We start from the raw sequence: 22,316 nt of genomic DNA on the forward strand, positions 1-22,316 counted from the left end.
GCTCATCGGATTCCTCCCCCCCTCCGGCGCCACAATTGGCACCTTTCAGGGGGGAGGGGGGTGCAGTTACCTGGATAATCCAGGTAACTGCACCCACTTCCGGGCTAGCTCTCTGCGGAAAGGGGCGTACATTACGCCCCTTTCCGCAAGTGCCCGCCCCCTTCCACAAGTGTCCCGCTGCCAGCTGGGAAACACACAGATCCCAGAGGCAACGGGGACCGTCCTCATTGCGCAGCGCGGCTCGCGCATGCGCAGTAGGGAACCGGGAAATGAAGCCGAAAAGGCTCCATTTCCTGATTCCCATACCCAAGATGGCGGCGGCAGCACTCGAGTGTCGATCTAGAGATCGGCTTCGGGTGCCGACATCGCGGGCGCGCTGGACAGGTAAGTGTCACTATTTTAAAAGTCAGCAGCTGCAGTATTTGTAGCTGCTGACTTTAAAAAAAAAAAAAAAAACGCGGAGTCCCGGCGGACTACCGCTTTAATAGCAGCTCCTCTCGGGGTAGTGAAGAATTACTCCCTAAGTAGAGTGGCCTGCTAACTTTTCCATTTCAGGATCCGGGTTCTTGGTGTATGGGGGTGTAAAAAATAAGCTGGACACCGGTTGCCTGTAGTTACTGTATTTTATTATTTTACCTTTTATTGCTGAACTTAATTCTAGGAAAGAGTATTGAGGGGTGCAGGATACCCAAAAAAAGAGCACAAAAATTGAACATTTATTCTGAAAGTATCATTAGGCTAAAGCAGCCTCTTTGTATTTTTTAGCCATGATGTGAGAGCCACAAGACAGATCAATGACCTTTTAAGATCACAGTCTTTTTTATTGCAGTAGAGCTTTCTACAATAAATCTGGCTCTTGACCCTTTTAGAGCAACCCTTTGCTCTAAAAATCTAAATCCCTTGATTGATGAGTGATAAATCCTTCTTAAATTCTTCCAGGAGAAGAGCCTATTCCAGCCTGACTACCTCCAGATATTCACTCCATCATAGAGCTTAAAGAGAGGGAAGAATGTCATTCCCCTTGAGTTTCAGCCCCACTCCCTGCCCCCAGACCCCCCCCCCCCCCCAGTGCCACCATCTTTTTTAGCCTGTGATGTGCTGATGTGCCAAAGGGATCTGCCTGGCCCTTAGGTTCCAGCAGAACTCTGGGGCACATTTGCACACATGCACGGATTATTTTTTTGATATTCAGTCAGCTTCTACCTTCGGCTTGATAAATGAAGCTTTGGCAAAAAAAAACATGGAAGCTAATTGGTTTCTATGCAGAGTTGCACCAGATTTTCCACTCTCCAGTTTTAGTACTGCAAATATCCCATACTATGTGTTGGATTTTCCATACTGGTGTCATCTTTGTATACATGTGGAACCCACACATGTGCAGATGCGCTGTTGGAGTCTGCCAGGACTCAAAGCTCTGTGGCACATCTGCAATTGCGTAGATTCCAGGTATCAAACATCGTTCTTGCCTAGGCGAGCAAGGTGGGTGTCCGAGGTTGCAGCACAAAGACTCAGGTGAGGATGGGGGCAGAAGGAAAGGAAAAACAAGTTGTTCTTTCTGATGAAAGGCCTGCTTAAAGTCCTTGGGTCTCTGCCACATACCCCAGGCTGAGGCAAGGCCCAAGTGAGGAGTCATTCCATAAATGCATCCCCTCTAGGCAGAAGCTCATGAAGTAGTGAATGCTCTGAGAAAAAAAAAAATACTTATCATCTTTTCATTCCATACCCCTGAATGGGGTAAATTAGAAGAGATCTAAAAAAGCCTGCTGGGTATCCAAATGACAAAGGCTCCCATTATCGTATGTCTAATGCCCCGTACACATGATCGGACTTTCAGCCAGCAAAACCGTGGAATTTTGTCCGAAGGTTGTTGGCTCAAACTTGGTAAAAAGGGTAAACCGCGCTACTCAAACAACAAAATAAAGCAACCTATAAGCAGCAACCCTAATCGTAATACTCCGATATCAAACTAAATAGGTGAACACGTCCGTTCGTGACGAAACGCGCGTAGGGAGATAGGCGTTCTGACGTCTCCGCGCTCTACGCCCAACCAGGAAGTGCGGGCGGCACACGAGTCCGGCCGGCTCGTTTTTTATGTGATCGTTTTTTCTTTACATATGTGAGTGTAAATTTTTAAATTCTACTTTATTAAACCAAGTGGTTTTACGCTATGCGAGTGTTTTTGATCTTTTATATATGATCCACGATACCTTCGTTTCCTGACTGGAGGCTTCGTACTGGAGATAGAGACAGCGTGGTGTCAGCAATCTATGACACCTTCGTTTCCCGATTGGAGCCTTCGTATTGGAGATGTAGATGGTTGGATGCCTGTGACGGTTCATCTAGAAACCTCTGTGCTGTTGCCTTACTGATCTCACTAACACTGGGATCTAAAGCTCTGGTAAGCGGCCCCTCTTCTCACTGGTGGAGGATTGTTTTGAATATTTTCTATATACACGCATTTGTGGATATTTTTGCACCTTAATATCAAGTCTGAAGAATCAATAATACTTTTTGGACTAAAATTTTTTTTTTTCTTCATCATATATGAACTCTTTATTGTTTTTGAATAATATTATTTTTGTTAATTTTATTAATTTAGATTTAGCGCATAATATTGTTTTTGTTTCAATTTACATTAATTATTGTGGGGTTTTTTTTCTCTATACTATTTATACTAATTTCATTTTAGATCTAGCATACACTTTATTCACTTTTATGATGATATGATAGTATTCATGTATACTATTTACTAATCACATTTTTTGCCAATTCAATATTGTTTTTCATGTTTATTGGTATAGGTTTTGATTAGATTTAGGTGTTTGATAAATTTTTGTTTTTAGCGCAGCTCATTTTTTGTTCACCTATTTAGTTGGCTCAAACTTGTCTTGCATACACACGGTCACACAAATGTTGGCCAACAATTACGAATGTAGCGACATACTAGACACACTACGTGGTTCTTCAGCTCTTTAGCGCCACCCTTTGGGCTCCTTCTGCTATTTTCGTGTTAGTGGAAGTTTGGTGAGTGTTGATTCGCGCTTTTCTTTTTGCATTTTTCATTTATCGCTTTTCATTTCGTGCTTTTCGGTTTGTTTTTGAACAGCCGTTCATCAACCAGACATGTTGCGGACTCGGAGGAGATAAAGTGTTATTTATTATTGGCCTTGGAGTTATTGCTTTGACATTTTTTTGGTTGAATAATGATTTGATTTGGTACATTTTCTATATTTTTGGATGTATAGAATGCACTTTTTGGCTATTTTCTATTGATAGATAACGTCTATTTTTAATAAAAAAAATTGTGGAGAATAATAATGTGTTTTACTTCAAATAATGGTTTGGGAGTAAACAGTTACATTTAAAAAAAATACAATGTAAAATTCACAAGGGACACCAACATAGTTGTATCTTTGTTCTTAAAAACTACGGATAATGGTGTTGTGGTAAATTTCACAAATAATAATGTAGCGCTGGCTCCTGAAGAGCTAGGTGTTATGGCATTTAATATTCCTGGAACTGCAGTTTGGTTTTGGGTTTAATTACTCAAAATTTTGGTCTCAGTACTAGTCTAGCTGGATTGCATTATGTTCTGTTTGACCACAGATGGTGCTGTCATCTCTGGCAAGTGCCAGAATGCAGTCCAGTTAGGTGCATTGAGTGCCAGTTTTCTCTCGGAACCAGCGCAGTGGGAGTGTCACTCTTGCTGTGTATTCTGGGAGGGGGTACTTAACCTCTAGAGATCCGCGCTATAGCCGAATGACGGCTACAGCGCGGACCTGCTTTGCCGGGACAACGTCTATTGACGTTGTCCCGTGCACGAGCGGCCTGAGCGCCCCCTGAGGGGCGCGCGCGGCGCGCTCTGTGATCAGCGAGTCTATGAGACTCGCCTGATCATAGATCGGAGCAAGGGTTCGATCCCGACCCCTTACCACGTGATCAGCTGTCAGCCAATGACAGCTGATCATGTGATCACAACAGAGCCGGTTTAAAAAAAAAAAAAGCCGATCACCGGCGGCCGTGAGAGGGACTTCAGTCCCGATCACGGCCAGATCATCAGTGTCCACCTGCCCCCGGCCAGTGCCACCTAAGTAGGGTAAAAAGTGAAACTCATCAGTGCCACCCATTAGTGCCCACAGTGCCACCCATTAGTGCCCACAGTGCCACCTATCAGTGCCATCTATCAGTGCCCACAGTGCCACCTATCAGTGCCCACAATCTGCTGGAAAAACAGTGCTGCACCTCAGTGCCACATATCCGTGCCCATCAGTGTCATCTACCAGTGCCCATCAGTGCCCAGCAGTGCCACCCATCAGTGCCCATCAGTGCCGCCCATCAGTGCCTAGCAGTGCCACCTATCAGTGCCATCAGTCCCATCTATCAGTGGTACCCATCAGTGCCCATCCGTGCCACCCATCCGTGTCACTCATCCGTGCCACCCATCCGCGCCACCCATCTGTGCCATCTTATCTGTGCCCATCTTTGCCCATCAGTGCTGCCTTATCTGTGCCTATCTGTGCCACCTTATCTGTGCCTATCAGTGCCACCTTAACTGTGCCTATCAGTGCCCAACAGTGCAGCCTATCAGTGCCCACCAGTGCCACCTCATCAGTGCATTTCAATGAAGGAGAAAAATGACCTGTTTGCAAAATTTTATAACAAACTATTAAACATGATTTTTAATTTTTTTTTATTTTGCATCTTTTTTTGTTTGTTTAGCAAAAAATAAAACTCCCAGTTGTAATTAAATACCACCAAAAGAAAGCTCTATTTGTGGGAAAAAATGATAAAAATTTCATTTGGGTACAGTGTAGTATGGCCACGCAATTGTCATTCAAAGTGCATCAGCGCTGAAAATTGGTCTGGGCAGGAGGAGGGTTTAAGTGCCCAGTAAGCAAGTGGTTAAGGTGCTGACATCACGTGCGTCAGGGTTCGGGTCCAGTAGTGCTTTCTGACTGTTTAGTCCTGGTCTTCCTGACCAGCCCCCAGGGCTCTCATGGCCTGGGCTGCGGATCCACCCGACTCCAAGTCTCGGGGATGGCTGGCCCGAGGCAAAGTAACTGAAAGAAGGATTCGAAGGTGGTCCGGTGCCATCTCGGTTTGTGGAGAGGCCCAGCAGTTGTGGAAACATCCAGGGGAGGACTCTTCCGGAGAAGGCCATGCAAAGGTTGGCTTCTCAGCAGGAGCCTGGAGGCTAAGTTGAAAGACCCCAAGTGAATCTAATCTCGTATGGTATTGCCGGACCGGCTGCAAGATACTGGTACCGTACGAGGGTTCTCTGAGTTGTCTACATCTTTCAGTTATTCAAGTGTTCTACAACAAGTCTGTGGCAGAGACTTTGTTTGATTTAAGCACCCTGTTGGCTGCTAGGCCTGGTGAGAGAAGGACTATCCGATAAGGGTGAGGATCCAGCTGTGAATGGCTATTCTCTGGATTTCCTAATGTGAGAGATTCTTTTGTCTATTTGACTTAGTTCCAAGAGTACCTGGACTTTCCTGCCTGGGCCCTCTGGCCCTGCTTTGAGAGACTGTGTTCGTTAACTCTTTTTGCAAATAAAAATCCCTTAAGCGGATCTGGCGTTAGTCTCTGCAGTTCTTGGGCCATCTACCTCGGGAAACCCCTAGACACACACAAGGTCAAGAAGCTAATGGTAAGCCCAATTAAAGCAGCCACTCCTTCGGGGGTCAGTGCTACAATAATAAAAAAAAAAAATAATAATAATAATATTATTCTTGATATCACTAGAAAAATAAAAGCCTTTGAAAATTAGTTTGCGATAAATCCATCAGTATCACCAGCAAAGCAGCTTCATTATTATCCCATTAAAGAAGAAGAGAATTCTGCGCTGCATTTGGAGATTTCATAATTTGCCGCGCCACGAATGTTAATTCTCCATTACAAACGCTAGTTTACAAGACCAACAGCTTCTGTTTCCGAGGATGCGTGTTTGTACTTAGGACTTTTGCCCGACGGACTTGTGTACACACAATCTGAAAGTCCGACAACAGACATTTCCCGGAGAGTCCGATCCTGTGTACGGGGCTTTAGCATTAATCTTGAATTCCACTTTAATATAAATGAAGTTTTCCACGTCCTGCACAAAACAATGAATATTTTGAAGAACATTTTTGCAAATATTTTGTCGCATACATCAACTGTGTCATAGCACACGGGGCTGCTCAGCAAGGCTTCCAAATATACATATTTTAGCTTCTCTTAAAATGCCGCCTCATGCTTTGGTATGGTGCTATATTAATTTACATGTACTTAATAAACTGAATTCTTATTAGCTAATGAATTTTAAATTCTTTTTCTTTTGCAACAATGCTATTGTAAATTCATGCACAGTTATCACACTTATTCATTAAGAGGGAGGCTTCTATTATTGGACATTTCTTTTTTTAATAATTAGGACTTGAACTGTATTTATTGAGTTTTCAAGCACAGAAGTTACAGTAAATAAATCACTGAAGTGACACTTCTTAATATAAATATTAATTTTAAGCACACTTTACAGTCTATTGACTTGAAATGCAAAGTTTTTAGGATCCTCCCCGCCAATAATATTCAAATCAACAAGCCACAGGATCTGACTTGTGGAGGAGATTTTGGAATAATACACTATGGGGTTTATTTATAATAATACAGTATATAATAAGCGTTGCGCTTTATGAGAGAATTATCACCAGAGCTTAGTAAATGTGAAATTTCACTTTGCAAAGAATACCCATTTATGTTTAACCGCCTAGCGGTTGCCCCACGTACATTTACTGCGGCAGGGCGGCCGCTCTGTGCCAGATCACGTGCCTAATAAGTGATCTGACATTTCTGGATCTGGCGGAAGATCATACAGGCACTCATACCTCGCTGAGCTCTTGTGGCCACTGTCGCAACATCAGTGGTCCCAGAGCCGGGACTTTGCAAGAGGCCTGCCTTTTTACGTCAAACTCTGCCACAAGGTAAGAGACACAAATCTAGTAAACAGGCCAAGGTCAGAGTAAACAGGTGAACAGAGATGAGGCAGGAGCAGAAGCGAAGTCCAAAGGCAAGCCTGGGTCATACACAGGTAAGCAGTCATAGAGGATCAGGTCTCAGGAACACAAGAACAAACTGAAGACCATTCAGCAACTGCTCATAGTAGCAGACCAATTTAAAGAGGAATTAAACCCTCTCTGCATAGCATACTTGCTCATTATGCCTTACTTACCTGAGATCGAAGCCCCCGAAGCGACCCTTGTTCTCCTCCTCCATCGCCGCCATGAAACCCAGAGTGACTTCTAGGTATCATTGCTCCGGCGCTGTGACTGGCCAGAGCAGCGATGACATCACTCCAGCGCATGTGTGCGGGATCGCCTTCACTAACGGCACGCTCAGTGCACCTGCGCCAGTGTCTACGCATGTGCCATAAACATCGGTTCCCGTGTTTAGGAAAATATCTCCTTAACCGTGTAGATCAGGGATATGCAATTAGCAGACCTCCAGCTGTTGCTAAAACTACAAGTCACATCATGCCTCTGCCTCTGGCTGTCATGCTTGTGGCTCTAAGAGTCTTACTATGCCTCATAGGAATTGTAGTTCTGCAACAGCTGGAGGTCCGCCAATTGCATATCCCTGGTGTAGATTAAGGAAATATTTCTTGCAGGTTAAAGTTGTCTGTAAGGCTTTACAACCACTTTAAATAGTCCACTGGGTGCCAAGTGATCAGGCTAATTGATATGCGTACGTGCAAGTGATAAAAATGGACCAGCACATCTAACCTTGCTTTTTCATTTAGAAATATAAGCATGTGTGCATTGTGCATGTGCATGAGTGTGAGCTTAGATCCTCCTCACTGGTTTTCTGGTGCTGGAGATCCAGTTCACCTAACAGTGGTTTTTCCCTTGGAGGAAGGGGAGTGATGTGGTTCCTCTCTGGAAGCAGTGTAAGGGGGGTTGTGTGCTTTGAGGGCTTATTAAAATCTGAGGCTTTCTTGGACTAGCCACTGGACTACTCATCTTTCACTGGAACAAGCCCTTGGCCCAGTATCTACTGGGATTAATGAGTAGAGCCTTCTCTCCTGAGCTACTGTTTTATCTATGGTCCTCAGCTATGGATATAATAGACTGCTCCAATGTGCTAAGTGTGCTCTCTCTCTATCCTGTGGTCATTATCAGCTGCGGGAAGCTTAGTCTACTTATTTGTTCTATTATTCTCCTGGTCTACAGCTGAGATTGAAACAATGGGGTTTATTTGCTAAGGCCGGAGAGTGCATAATCAGTCTCACTTCTGCAGAGAAGCCAATTAGCTTCTAACCTCAGCTTGTTGAATTAAGCTTTGGCAATAAAACCTGGAAGCTGATTGGTTTCTATGCAGAAGTGAGACTGATATTGCACCCTCCAGTATTAGTAAATAAACCCCAATGTGTTGCTACTGTCTAGTAGAGAAGTTTCTAATTCTGTGCCAAATATTTTTCTGGTCTTCAGCCGGGAGCAAATTTCTTCTCGAACCAGTGTCCTCATCATGTTATGCTTGACGTTTGGAGTAACCTGTCTTATTAGTGGGCCCTGAGGCCAGGGTTGATGACCACTGGCATATTTACTGCTGTTCAGAATATATAGTGCCTGGGGGACCCCCAAGCCATTTTTTTTTGTTTGGGTGTGGGGTTCCCCTTAATATCCATACCAGACCCAAAGGGCCTGGTAAGAGACTGGGGGGTGGGACCCATGGTGTTTTTTTCAATGATTTTCATCTATATTGCCGGCACCCGACAATACATCACAGCCATTTTAAATAAAAAAAAATTTCCTTTAGAAATGTAATTTTGCTATGGTATTGTTCTAAACATGGGAGAATGTGCTACTTTACAGGCATACTAAGGACACCCCCCAGGCACAATATTTAAATTAATATTTAATTTTTATTGTTTCACTTTAAGCATTATTAAAATCACTGATCCTGAAAAAACTGCCATTTTTAAACCTTTTTTTTGCATTGATACATGTCCCCTGGGACAGGACCTGGGTCCCCAAGCACTTTTTATGGCAATAACTTCCATATAAGCCTTTAAAATTAGCACTTTAGATTTTTCACATTCGAGTCCCATAGACACGATGTTCACGTGTTCAAACTAATTTTTTGCCTGTTCACATGTTGGGCTGCAAACTGAACCTGGGGCTGGTTGCTCATCCCTAGTAGGTATGAAGGTAAGATGTCCAATAGACTAATCCCATACGAATACCAATGGTTCTTGGACTGGGATGTCAAGCCTATATAGATGTTATGTTAAGATGTCCAATAGACTAATCCTATACTAATACCAATGGGTTTTGGACTGGGGTGTCAGGCCTATATAGGTATGATGGTAAGGTGTCCAATAGACTAATCCCATACTAATACCATTGGTTTTTGGACTGGGATGTCAAGCGTATATAGATGTGAAGGTAAGCTGTCCAGTAGACTAATCTCATACTAATGGCAATGGTTTTTGGACTAGGATGTCAAGCCTATATAGGTATGTAGACTTGTGCACAACGAAAAATTTCGTTTAGTTTCGGTTCATTGTCATTCGTAAAATACATCATTTCGTTCTGTTATATTCGTTACGTTATGTTAATACGTTTTCGTATAATTCGTTATTATTCGTAGAGTGTCAAATTCATTAGTTCGTATTCGTTGAAATTCGCTATTTTTTTTGTATGTATAGACATTCGTGATAATGATTCGTAGTTTGGAAAGTCGTTTGTTTATTGAATCTTTTAACACACATAATGACAATGTCTCTTCTCCTCGGCTCAAATACAATACAACACCCTTCTAACTCAGTTCTCAGGAATGCACTTTGCCAGTAATCCATCCTCCGGCACAAAATTAATTAGCTGATTGGACTATGAGATTTACTTTGAGCTGACCTTTTGTTTCATTAGATCTTTAAAGAATTACCGAATTCATTCGAATTCATTCGAATTCATTTGTTATATTTCTTTCGTATTCGTTGTTATTCGTTATTTTTGATTCATCCAAATGTCCGAAAGATGCAAAATTCGGCCGAATTTCGATTCGTTACGAAACGAATTGCACAAGCCTATAGTTATGATGGCAAAATGTCTAGCAGACTAATCCCATACTAATGCCAATGGTTTTTATGTTTTTTGAGCTGGGATGTCAAGTCTATATAGATGTGATGGTAAGATGTCAAACAGACTAATCCCATACTAATGTCAATGTTTTTTGAACTGGGATGTCAAGCCTATATAGACGTGATGGTAAGACGTCCAATAGACTAATCCCATACTAATTCCATTGGTTTTTGGACTGGGATGCCAAGCCTATATTGGGGTGATGGAAAAATGTCCAATAGACTCATCCCATTCTAATGTCAATGGTTTTTGGACTGGGATGTCAAGCCTATATAGGCGTGATGGTAAGACGTCCAATAGACTAATCCCATACTAATTCCATTGGTTTTTGGACTGGGATGTCAAGCCTATATAGGTGTGATGAAAAAATGTCCAATAGACTAATTCCATACTAATACCAATGGTTAATGGACTAGAACAGTGATGGCGAACCTTGGCACCCCAGGTGTTTTGGAACTACATTTCCCATGATGCTCGGCTACACTGCAGAGGGCATGAGCATCATGGGAAATGTAGTTCCAAAACATCTGGAGTGCCAAGGTTCGCCATCACTGGACTAGAATGTCAAGCCTATATAGGTATGATGGTAAGAAGTCCAGTAGACTAATATCCCATACTAATGCCAATGTTTTTTGAGCTGGGTTGTCAAGCCTATATAGGTATGATGGTAAGATGTCTAACAGACTAATCCCATACTAATGCCAATGGATTTTGGACTGGGATGTCAAGCCTATATAGATGTGATGGTAAGATGTCCACAAGCAGTAAGTCATAAAGAAGATTGCTGCACCATTAAATATACTTATGTTTTGCAATAAATTACCTAATCAGAATGACAGGAATGGCGTTTAAACAAAAGACATTGTAGCAGTGACATTAAAAAGCCCCAGTAGGCTGCTCTATGGAGATATACCGTGAATGACAGTAAATACGTGTCTTTACACTAGGAGTTTTCATTATTATGCCTTGTCATAAGCACTAATGAGATCAGAGAGTTTAATCCCTGAAGACTCGGCTTCCCATGGATCAGCTGGCGGCGTGCACAGCGGAAGAATTCAGCTGGATGCTTTCATGGACCCGGGAGATGTCGGCAGCACCCCTGAGACAGCCTCGTGTGGCAGGAGGGGTCGGAGGTGGCTTCCCTCTTCGTATCGCTCCCAGAATTCTGCCGGCCTCTCGCGGCAGCAAACACTCCACCGCCTTTGTATTCAGACTTAATTAAATGGCTTTATCTTATTTGTTTTGGGATTAATATGTAATAAGGACTCTGCAAGTTATTGTTTAACCCTGAAAGTTCGCTAGTGTTTATTAGTATTTCATAGGGACTGCTCTGTGTGCAAAATGAATGCTTGCATTGATACAATTCCTTACACTATTATCTATGGGGACTTTTTTTTTTCGAACCAGCTGAAGAAACATCTTGGTCAACGTCTTCTGTTTTATTTTTCAGTGACCTTATTAGCACCTAGACAGCTATGATGAAGGTTTGCTCATTTAATATTCTTTCATTAAAGGTGTTATCTGCATATGACCTGATAGATTATAGCAGAGGTCAGCAACCTTTTCCACAGAAGAGCTTGTAAACCTCCGAAGTAACAAATAAACAAAGCATATCATTCTATAGTGTCTAGCTGTCTCTACCCAAAGCACCTTCTGCGATTTCTGTCTCCTCTCTCGTTTCTCTGCTATGTGTTAGACATTGGTCAAACACCCCCCTGTTCAGTTTGCAGCAAAAATCCCAAGCAGGGGAAAAGTTCTAACCCGAACAGCAATCTCCATTGAAGTCTACGGAGCAGAAAAATCAAAAGTGCCCATTTTGAAGGCTTGTATGCAAGTAATTGGCCATAAAAGAGGTATGGGGGTATGGGGACTGCCCTGTGGGGCATGTACCAGTAGGTAACAGCGGGGCCACCTTGTGACATCACAAACTCAGCGTGCACCGGTTGGTGACGTAAATAAAGGGGGGGGCGGGCGGTGCCACCAGGTGACATCGCCAGGTGGCCCCACCCTTACCTATATAAGAATTGTCAAATGGCAAGCCAGCTGTCATGGTTTTGCAATATTTTGCTTACCTGTTTCCATGTGTTCATCTCTAGAGACCAGCCGACCCTCACCTGACTGCTTTTGTAATCCATCCTCTGGCATAACTCCACCCTAGCTCCTATTAGAGAGCTCTATATTAACCTGTGCACTGCAGGCCAACCCTGCTGATCAACCTTTGTGTGTTAGCTTCCTGTTACCTGCCGTGTGCTCTTCTGTTGTTCTGTTGCTGACTTTGGCGTGTCCTTGACTATCCGTGTTTGCCTGTGATCCTGATCTTTTGGCGTGTCCCTGACTATTCCTGTCTGCTTGTGGCCCCGACCTTGACTTTGTCCATCACCGTCCCTATCCTCCTGTTGCCTACTGTGGGTGTGAGCTGGGGGACCCTGGGGGTCGTGACCTGGAGCCAGTTGCAGCCAAGACCATCCTCACCACTAGAGGCGCTGGTGAACACCTGCTGGCTCTTAGACTCCGCGCCCCAGGGAATTTTACGCTCTAACCCCAGTGGGATCTGTCTCCCATCCGCAGCAGTCAGCCATAGGGTCCACAACCTTGCGGTGCACTCCTGATACCTACGGTGTGCATCTGTCACCTCGCCTTAAGGTGACCTGACACCAGCCATTTGGCGGTTTGCCTTCACAGAGGGTGGAGACATTTTTTTTGAGGGGTCGGCGGTGTGGTGGGCGACGTGATTGACATTGGATTTACATTGGAGGACACTATTTTTTAATAAAATAACTTTCAAAAACTGTCTCTGTGTTATTACTTTTTGACACTTTTTTGGTGAATGGGTAGGGGAAATATATACCCAATACTCATTCACCGGGGGGGGGGGGGGATCTGGGGGCTGCCTTGGATTCCAATAAGTCCCCTGCCCACAGACCCCCACAACCACAGCCCAGGGTTGTGAGGAAGAGATCAATGTCCCAATCAACATGGAGACAAGGTGCTTTGAGGTGGAGGCAGAGCCAGGCTGCATGCTTGGATAAGGGTCCAGTAGGACGTAAATGTATTTTTTTGTGATTTTATGCCATAGACCAACAATAAAGTGGCACATAATTGTGAAGTGTAAAGAAAATGATAAATGGTTTTCAAAATGTTTTACAAATAAATATGTGAAAAGTGTGGGGTACATTTGTATGACGCCCCCCTGAGTCAATACTTTGTAGAACCCCCTTTCGCTGCAATTACAGCTGCAAGTCTTTTGGGGATGTCTCTAACAGCTTTGCACATCCAAAGAGTGACATTTTTGCCCATTCTTCTTTGTAAAATAGCTCAAGCATTATGTTGCCATCACCATGTTTCACAGTGGGGATGGTGTGCTGTGTTAGTTTTCTGCCACACATTGCATTTTGCTTTTAGGCCAGAAAGTTCAATTTCGGTCTCATCTGACCAGAGCACCTTCTCTCACCTCAGCTGTGGATCTCTGCAGCTCCTCCAGAGTTACCATAGGCTTCTTGGCCGCTTCTCTGAATATTGCTCTTCTTGCCCGATCTGTCAGTTTAGGTGGCTGACCATATCTCGGTTGGTTTGCCATACTCTTTCCATTTTTGGATGATGGATTGAACAATTCTCCGTGAGATTTTCAAAGCTTGGGATATTTTTTTATAACCTAACCACAGGTCAGTTGGATTCAGTATAAATCACACAAATAGGAAACATAAGGGGAATACAAAGACACTGAATTTCAAAAGAGCCAACTTCCCTAAACTACGAACCTTGCTTGGAGGCATGAATTGGGATAAAATATTAGGAACAAAGAAAACAAAGAGATGGGTTTGCTTTAAGAGCATATCAAATAAGGGCATTAGCCAGTGCATTTAGTCTTTGGCTATGGAGATTAATTCCTCCATTTCCACAATTTTCTCAATGCGTTTGAGCCAGTCAGGAGTTGGGACACATGTTGATCCCCAATACAGAGGGATATACATTTTTGCCTCATTTATCAAGGGTGGTATTAGTGTTTTGAGGTATTGATGTGTCGGTAGATCCGAGTGGTGGAGAAGGAACTGTGTTGGGGTGTGTTCTAAGGCGTATGTGGAGATTTGTGTCGTCAGTTCTCGGATTTATGTCCAGAACGGCTGAATTAGGGGACAAGACCACCATATGAATGAATGAATGAATGAATGAATGAAATACTTGTATAACGCACAATGCGAACTGAATCGCCTCTAGGCGCTGTGGCGAGCTTTGATCATCTGCTAAAAGAGGAAGGTCTTGAGTTTTTTCATAAAAGCCAGGTGATTTTCTTCCAGGCGGATGTTGATTGCTAGAGCATTCCATAGCCGAGGCCCTTGGACCGCGAATCTCCGATCCCCCTTGGATTTATACCGGTCTTTGGACACGAGGAGGAGGTTTTTGTTGGCTGATCGAAGACTGCGGTTTGATGTGTAATGATTTATTTTCTCCATTAGGTATTGCGGAGCTTCTCTATGCACGCATTTGTGGGTGAGGCAAAGGGTCTTGAACGTGATCCGTTTTTTTACGGTTAGCCAATGTAAGCTCCTCAGCGAAGGAGAGATGGATTCCCAGGGTTTTTTTCCTGTTATCAGTCTTGCCGCCGTGTTTTGGATCAGTTGTAATCACGCAAGTTGATATTGTGGTAATCCTATGTAAAGCGAGTTTGCGTAGTCCAGTCGTGAATTAATGATTGTTCCAACTACCACTGCTTTGTCATTCTGTGTGATAAAGTACCTATTTCCCTTAAACATCTCCAGCACTTATCAGAGAAGGCAGGATTGTATTTGTTGAGGATTACTGGGGTTCTGTACCAGCGAGTTAGGAGTTTATAGTTGTTTTCTTGGATCAAGACATTAATGGAGCCTTTATGCGTTATTGTGGATATGTGTTCCCATTGTGCCTCTGTCATTTCTGTTTGTAGGTCTCTTTCCCAGTTTAAACACTTGCTTACTGGGCACTTAAACCCCCCTCAGTCCCAGACCAATTTTCAGCTTTCAGTGCTCTCACATTTTGAATGACAATTACTCAGTCATACAACACTGTAACCAAATGATTTTTTTGTCATTTTCTTCATACCAATAGAGCTTTCTTTTGGTGGTATTTGATCACCTCTCGGTTTTTTATTTTCTGCGCTATAAATGAAAAAAGACCGAAAATTTTGAAAAAAAATGAATTTTTCTTCGTTTCTGTGACAAAATTTAGCAAATTAGCAATTTTTCTTCATAAATTTTGGCCACAATTTATACTACTACACATCTTTGGTAAAAATAACCCAAATTTTTGCATATTATATGATCTGTGTGAAATTTATAGAGTCTACAAGCTATGGTGCAAATCATAAAGATTTGCAAAAAAAGATCACATCTGATGTACTAAGGCCTATCTCCATTCTTGAGACCCTAACAAGCCAGGAAAGTACAAATGCCCCCCAAATGACCCCTTTTTGGAAAGTAGACATTCCAATGTATTTAGTAAGAGGCATGGTTAGTTATTTTAAGTTGTAATTTTTTCCCATAATTCTTTGCAAAATTACGATTTTTTTTTTTTTCCCACAAAATTTTCATTGTAATAGCTTATTTCTCCCACACGGAATGTGCATACCACAAATAACATCCCAAAATACATTCTCCTACTCCTCCTGAGTATAACGATACCACATGTGTGAGACTTTTACACAGCCTGACCACATACAGAGGCCTAATTTTGAAGTAGCACCTTCAGGCATTCTAGGAGCATAAATTACACATTTCATTTCTCAACCACCTATTACAGTTTTGAAGGCCCTGGAACACCAGGGCAATGGAAACGTCCAGAAAATGACCCCATTTTGGAAAGCTAACACCCCAACGTATAATCTATGAGGCATAATGAGTCTTTTCAATGGTTCATTTTTTTCCAGAAGTTTTCGGAAAATGTGGAAAAAAATGAAAACGCATTTTTTTTTACACAAAGTTGTCCGTTTATAAGATATTTCCAATGCATAGCATTTACATAGCAAAAATAACACCCCAAAATACGTTCTACTACTCCTCCTGAGTATAACGATACCACATGTGTGAGACTTTTACACAGCCTGACCACATACAGAGGCCTAATTTTGAAGTAGCACCTTCAGGCATTCTAAGAGCATAAATTACACATTTCATTTCTCAACCACCTATTACAGTTTTGAAGGCCCTGGAACACCAGGGCAATGGAAACATCCAGAAAATTACCCCATTTTGGAAAGCTAACACCCTAACGTATAATCTATGAGGCATAATGAGTCTTTTCAATGGTTCATTTTTTTCCAGAAGTTTTCGGAAAATGTGGAAAAAAATGAAAACGCATTTTTTTTTACACAAAGTTGTCCGTTTATAAGATATTTCCAACGCATAGCATTTACATAGCAAAAATAACACCCCAAAATACGTTCTACTACTCCTCCTGAGTATAACGATACCACATGTGTGAGACTTTTACACAGCCTGACCAAATACAGAGGCGCAACATGAAAGAAACACCGTCGGCGTTCCAGGGACACATAGCCTGCACATACCAAGAATTACACCCCCAAACACATTATGCTGAGCAAAGGGTAAAGAAAAGATTACTTGTGGTTTTAGAAGCGCAGTTGTCCACAGGAGGATATCACTGGTCCAGGCAGCAGGCAGGGACTTGGTCAGCAACAGCGAACACAGTTTTTCAGGCAGCAGGCAGGGATACTGTCCATATTACAGTCCAGGGTTAGTGCAGAGATGTCAGCAGTGCCAAAAATATTGGTCCTGGTAGTAGGCAGGTCCTTGTGGTGTGGTCAGTGCGGCATGATGGCAGTAAGTCCTACAGGCAGCAGACAGAAGTAGAGCCTTGTTCAGGACAGAATGGGGATAGGGGTAGAGGCTTCTCCCTCCCAAATCTCTTTGAAGCCTCCGAGTCTCCAGACCCTAATCTAGGAATAAGAAAACAAAGAAAATTGTTTTCTTCTTCCAGAAAAACTATACTGGAGCCCCTCACATATGTGAGACCCCGTGTTGAATCCCACTAGTCCAGTTGCAGAATACAAGATCAGTCCAAGAGGCAGGCAAATATCGTGGTCAAACAGTCCAAGGTCAGTTCCAGATCAGGCAGAGATATATACAGAATCGTTAGACAGAAGCATGGTCGAATAACAGTCCAGGGTCAGTTCCAGATCAGGCAGCGGTATGTACAGAATCGGCAGGCATAAGAGTGGTCAAATAACAAGCCAGGGTCAGTTACAAAGCAGGCAGTGGCATAAGGGGTGTGAAGGTGTATGAAGGCAGGAACTGAGGATTATGTTTTCCATACTTCACTAAAAATTTATTGAAGTATGGTAACGCCGAAAACAGTCGCCTATGCAGAGGCCTGGTTGGGAAGGACATTGTGCACAATAATAAGATGTGTCTCTTCTGACTCCTGCTTTGGTACACACCTTACATCTTTTTTGGCGTCTTTTGCCTGTTGGTGTGGGGGGAATTTTATCCGGAAAGTGGCGCTCGGAGAGTCGACTAACAACGTCTGATCTGATATTTTCTGGTGGGCCGTTTGGGAAAATAAGGGCTGTGAAAACTTCCTCCTGGTAGCCAAAGAAACGTTTGGGGTTTTGGGTGGCGTTGCGGTAAATTACATATGAATTATAAATGGCCAATTGAAAAAAATAAATTGTTACTTTATTGTACCAATGATATGTCCGTCTTGAGACCAGATATGGTTCCATCATTTGGTCGTTGAAGTCGACTCCTCCCATGAACAAATTATACTCGGAAATACATTTGGGTTTCTTTACGGGGCCATTCCTTCTGGGGATTTCCACGAAGGTATCGTTGTGGATAGAAGACAACATATACACATCCCTTCTGTCCCTCCACTTCACTGCCAGAACCTCCTTGTTTCTTACACTTGCGGTTTCTCCTTTCCGCAGCTTCTTGTTCACCAGACTTTTAGGAAAGCCCTTCCGATTCTTTTTTACAGTGCCACATGCTGGCGTCTTCTTCCGGTGAAGGTTGTGGAACAGGGGCAGAGATGTGTAGAAGTTATCTACATAGAGGTGGTAGCCTTTATCCAGTAGGGGGTATATGAGGTCCCAAACAATTTTTCCGCTGGATCCCAAATAGTCCGGACAATTAGGGAGCTGTAGCTGGGTGTCCTTCCCTTCGTACACCTTGAAGGAATATGTGTACCCTGTGGCTCGGTCACATAATTTGTAGACCTTCACCCCATAGCGGGCCCTTTTGCTGGGCATAAATTGCTTCATCCTAAGCCTGCCACTAAATTTAATAAGGGACTCATCCACACATATGTGTTGGTCCGGGGTAAACAATTTGGGGAATATTTCAGAAAAATTATTTAGTATTGGTCGAATTTTGTAAAGGCGGTCATAATTTGGATCATTTCGTGGAAGGCATTGGGAATTGTCACTGAAATGTAAGAACCTCAGGATCATCTGATATCTGCTTCTGGGCATTACCGCGGAGAAGAGCGGTGAGTGGTGGAGGGGGTGGGTTGACCAGTAGGTACGTAATTGTTTTTTTTTGTTGAGTCCCATATTAAATGTGAGGCCTAAAAAAAGCTTGAACTCCTCCACCGTTAGGTCTCTCCATTCGTAGGGACGGGCATAATAGGATTTTGAAAAATAAATTGTTGTGCATAGAGGTTGCACTGGGCCACAATTGACGCCAACATGTCCTCCGTAAAAATTAAATTAAAAAAATCGATAGGGCTAAAATTCTCCGTGTCCACCTGGACTCCTGGCTGGGCGGTGAAAGGGGGAACATTGGCCTCTCCTGAATTAGGAGGAAGCCACAAGGGGTTCTGAAGGGCATAGGGAAGGCCAGCATGGCTCCTAACCCTTTGGGGCTGAGATGACACCCCACTGGTACTTGGCCTTTCTTGCTGGGGCACTGCAGTGCTGGTGGATGGCATTGCGGTGCTGGTGGACGGCACTGCGGTGCTGGTGGACGGCACTGCCTCACTAGAACGCCTTCGCTTGATGGGCCGGATATCTTCCTCCTCAGATTCATCAGTCAGTGTTTCACTGCTGAGGACTGGCTCATAAGTTACGTCGGCTTCAGAATCCGAATCCGAAAAGGAATCGGAAGAGGAGAGCTCCCTGTTGCTCTCGTCGGCCGCGGAAATAATTTGGTACGCCTCCTCAGCGGAAAAGACGCGTTTAGCCATGGTAGCACTGATGGGCACTGATGAGGTGGCACAGATGGGCGCTTTTGAGGTGGCACAGATGGGCGCTTTTGAGGTGGCACAAATGGACACTGATGGGTCTGCACAGATGTGCACTGATTTATTGCACAGATGTGCAGATTTATTGCACGGATGTGCACTGATGAGGCGGCAGATGGGCACTGCTGAGGCGGCAGATGGGCACTGCTGAGGCGGCACAGATGGGCACTGTTGAGGTGGCAGATGGGCACTGATGGGTCGGCACAGATGTGCACTGATTTATTGCACGGGTGTGCACTGATTTATTGCACGGATGTGCACTGATGAGGCGGCAGATGGGCACTGCTGAGGCGGCAGATGGGCACTGCTGAGTCGGCACAGATGGGCACTGCTGAGTCGGCACAGATGGGCACTGCTGAGTCGGCATATGGGCACTGATAGGTCGGCACAGATGTGCACTGATTTATTGCACGGATGTGCACTGATAAGGCAGCAGATGGGCACAGATGGGCACTGCTGAGGCGGCACAGATGGGCACTGCTGAGGCGGCACAGATGGGCACTGCTGAGGTGGCACAGATGGGCACTGCTTAGGCGGCACAGATGGGCACTGCTGAGGCACAGATGGGCACCGATTGGTACAGATGGGCACCGATTGGCACTGGCGGGCACTGGCGGGCACTAGCGGGCACTGGCGGTGCACAGATGGGCACTGGTGGGCACTGGCGGGCACTGGTGGTGCACAGATGGAGCACTGGCGGTGCACAGGTGGGCACTGGCGGTGCACAGGTGGGCACAGGTGGGCACAGGTGGCCACAGGTGGGCACAGGTGGGCACAGGTGGGCACAGGTGGGGTAGATCTGGGCACAGGTGGGGTATATCTGGGCACTGGCAGGGTAGATCTGGGCACTGGCAGGGTAGATCTGGGCACTGGCAGGGTTTATTAGTATGACTGGCAGTTTTTTATTACTGACGACTGGCAGAGAAGCTGACTCACTGTTTGCTGTCTCCTCACACGCTATCGCTGTGTGAGGAGACACATTCGGCAATGGGTGATGATCTTATTTGTTTACATTTGAGATCATCACCCATTGGAGGAGGCGATCGCACTGTAAACGGCCGCTGTGATTGGCCGTTTACAGCGATCTGTGTTTGGCTGTGTCCAGCGGACACGGCCAACACAGATTTTCCCCGATGCGCGCTCCCGGGAGTGCGCGGGGAACTCTTAAAGGGGACGACGTCAATAGACGTAGTCCCGGAAATTGAGATCCGCGCTGTAGCTGTCATTTGACTATAGCGCGGATCTCAAGTGGTTAAACACGCTTTGTTAGCTTTCTGTCACGTACCTGGATTGTGAGCCTGACATGTAGAGGAGAGCCTCTCTTGCCGCACCGGCTTGTGAGCTCCTGAGGTTGGAACAGCAGCCACAGAAGCACAGTGACGGTGGAGTGCCTAGGATCAGTCCAGTATCGGTATGGCTGGATGCTCGTGGTTGGAGGTGCAGCAGGCAAACCGGTAGACCAGAACCATGGCAGACTGGATCGCAGATGGAATAGGAACAGGTGCAATTCGCATAGCAGATTAGCAGCAGGCTGTAGGAGTAAATGCAGAGTCAGGCAGGCTGGGGCGGTAACGTTCTGGTGGATCAGGCAGAGCAGCAGGCAAAAGAGAAGTCCAAGAAACAAGCCGGAGTCGGGGTATCAAGCAGACAGGGTTAGTAAGAGCTACCCGGGTCAAGGATCAGAGGTCAGCACGCATAACAGGTTTCAGGACACACAGAAGCTGCAGACCAAGCAGCAAGGAGTCTTTGGTGTATTCACTTTAAATAGCCCCTTTGGCGCCAACATGTGTGACAGGCGCACGTGTGCGAGCAAGTGTGCGACTGTGCGCACAGATGCAGATGTGCGTGCAGGTGTGCGCAAAGGTGCACGCATCTGTCGTGAAATTTCTGCTGCAGGGTCACGCCTTCCCTTACACTTTTATTGATCTGTCTGAGGAGAGTATGTTGTAGATAATGGAGATCACACGTTGTTGGGGTTGTTGGGGTGCAGATCCAGTGCATAGCTGTTCAAAGGGGGTGAGTGGACGAGAGATGGATGAGTCACTATCAGCTTCTCTTAGGAAATGTATTATCTGGAAATATGTCCAGAGAGGGAAGGTATTGTTGTCTGTGTTAACTGGTAAGGAAGCGCGTTCTAGAAGTACACCCGGTAACGGTAAGCCCAATCAAACTAGCAGCTCCTTCGGGGATCAGTGCTACACATATTTCTTTAAAACAATGGAGTGTCAGATTAATGAGAGGGTGATCTCTCAGGTTCCACAGGGTTTGGTGGATAGAGGTCCAGGGCAGTAATTGCAGTGGGAGGGGGGAGAATGAGTGTTCGAACTCGACCCAGTCTTTGCAGTGGCCATGTAATCACCAATCTACAATTCTAGAGAGGTGGCAAGCCCAATAATATTTCTTAAAGCGGGAGTCCGCCGGGAGTTTCGCCGTTTTTTTTTTAAAAAGCCAGCAGCTACAAATACTGCAGCTGCTGACTTTTAAAATAAGGACACTTACCCGCCCAGCGCGCCCGCGATGTCGGCACCCGAAGCCAATCTCTCGGTCGTCTCTCGGGTGCTGCCGCCACCATCTTGGGTATGGGAATCAGGAAGTGGAGCCTTTCGGCTTCATTTCCCGGTTCCCTACTGCGCATGCGCGAGTCGCGCTGCGCAATAAGGATGGACCCGCTGCCTCTGGGATCTGTGTGTTTCCCAGCAGGCAGCGGGGGACTTTCGGAAAGGGGCATAATCTACGCCCCTTTCCGCAGAGAGCTATCCCGGAAGTGGGTGCAGATACCTGTACTGTACAGGTACCTGCACCCCCCTCCCCCCTGAAAGGTGCCAATTGTGGCGCCGGAGGGGGGGAGGATTCCAATGAGTGGAAGGTCCACTTTAGGGTGGACCTCCGCTTTAAGGTCCGGGAGACCAATATCCCCCTTTGTTTTGGGTTTCGTCAGTTGTTTGTATGTTATTCTAGGTCTTTTCTGTC

This window comes from Lithobates pipiens, unplaced genomic scaffold (assembly GCF_037356315.1).
Source record: "Lithobates pipiens isolate NorthernLeopardFrog02 unplaced genomic scaffold, aLitPip1_a1.2 Scaffold_1, whole genome shotgun sequence".
Lineage (NCBI taxonomy): Eukaryota > Metazoa > Chordata > Amphibia > Anura > Ranidae > Lithobates > Lithobates pipiens.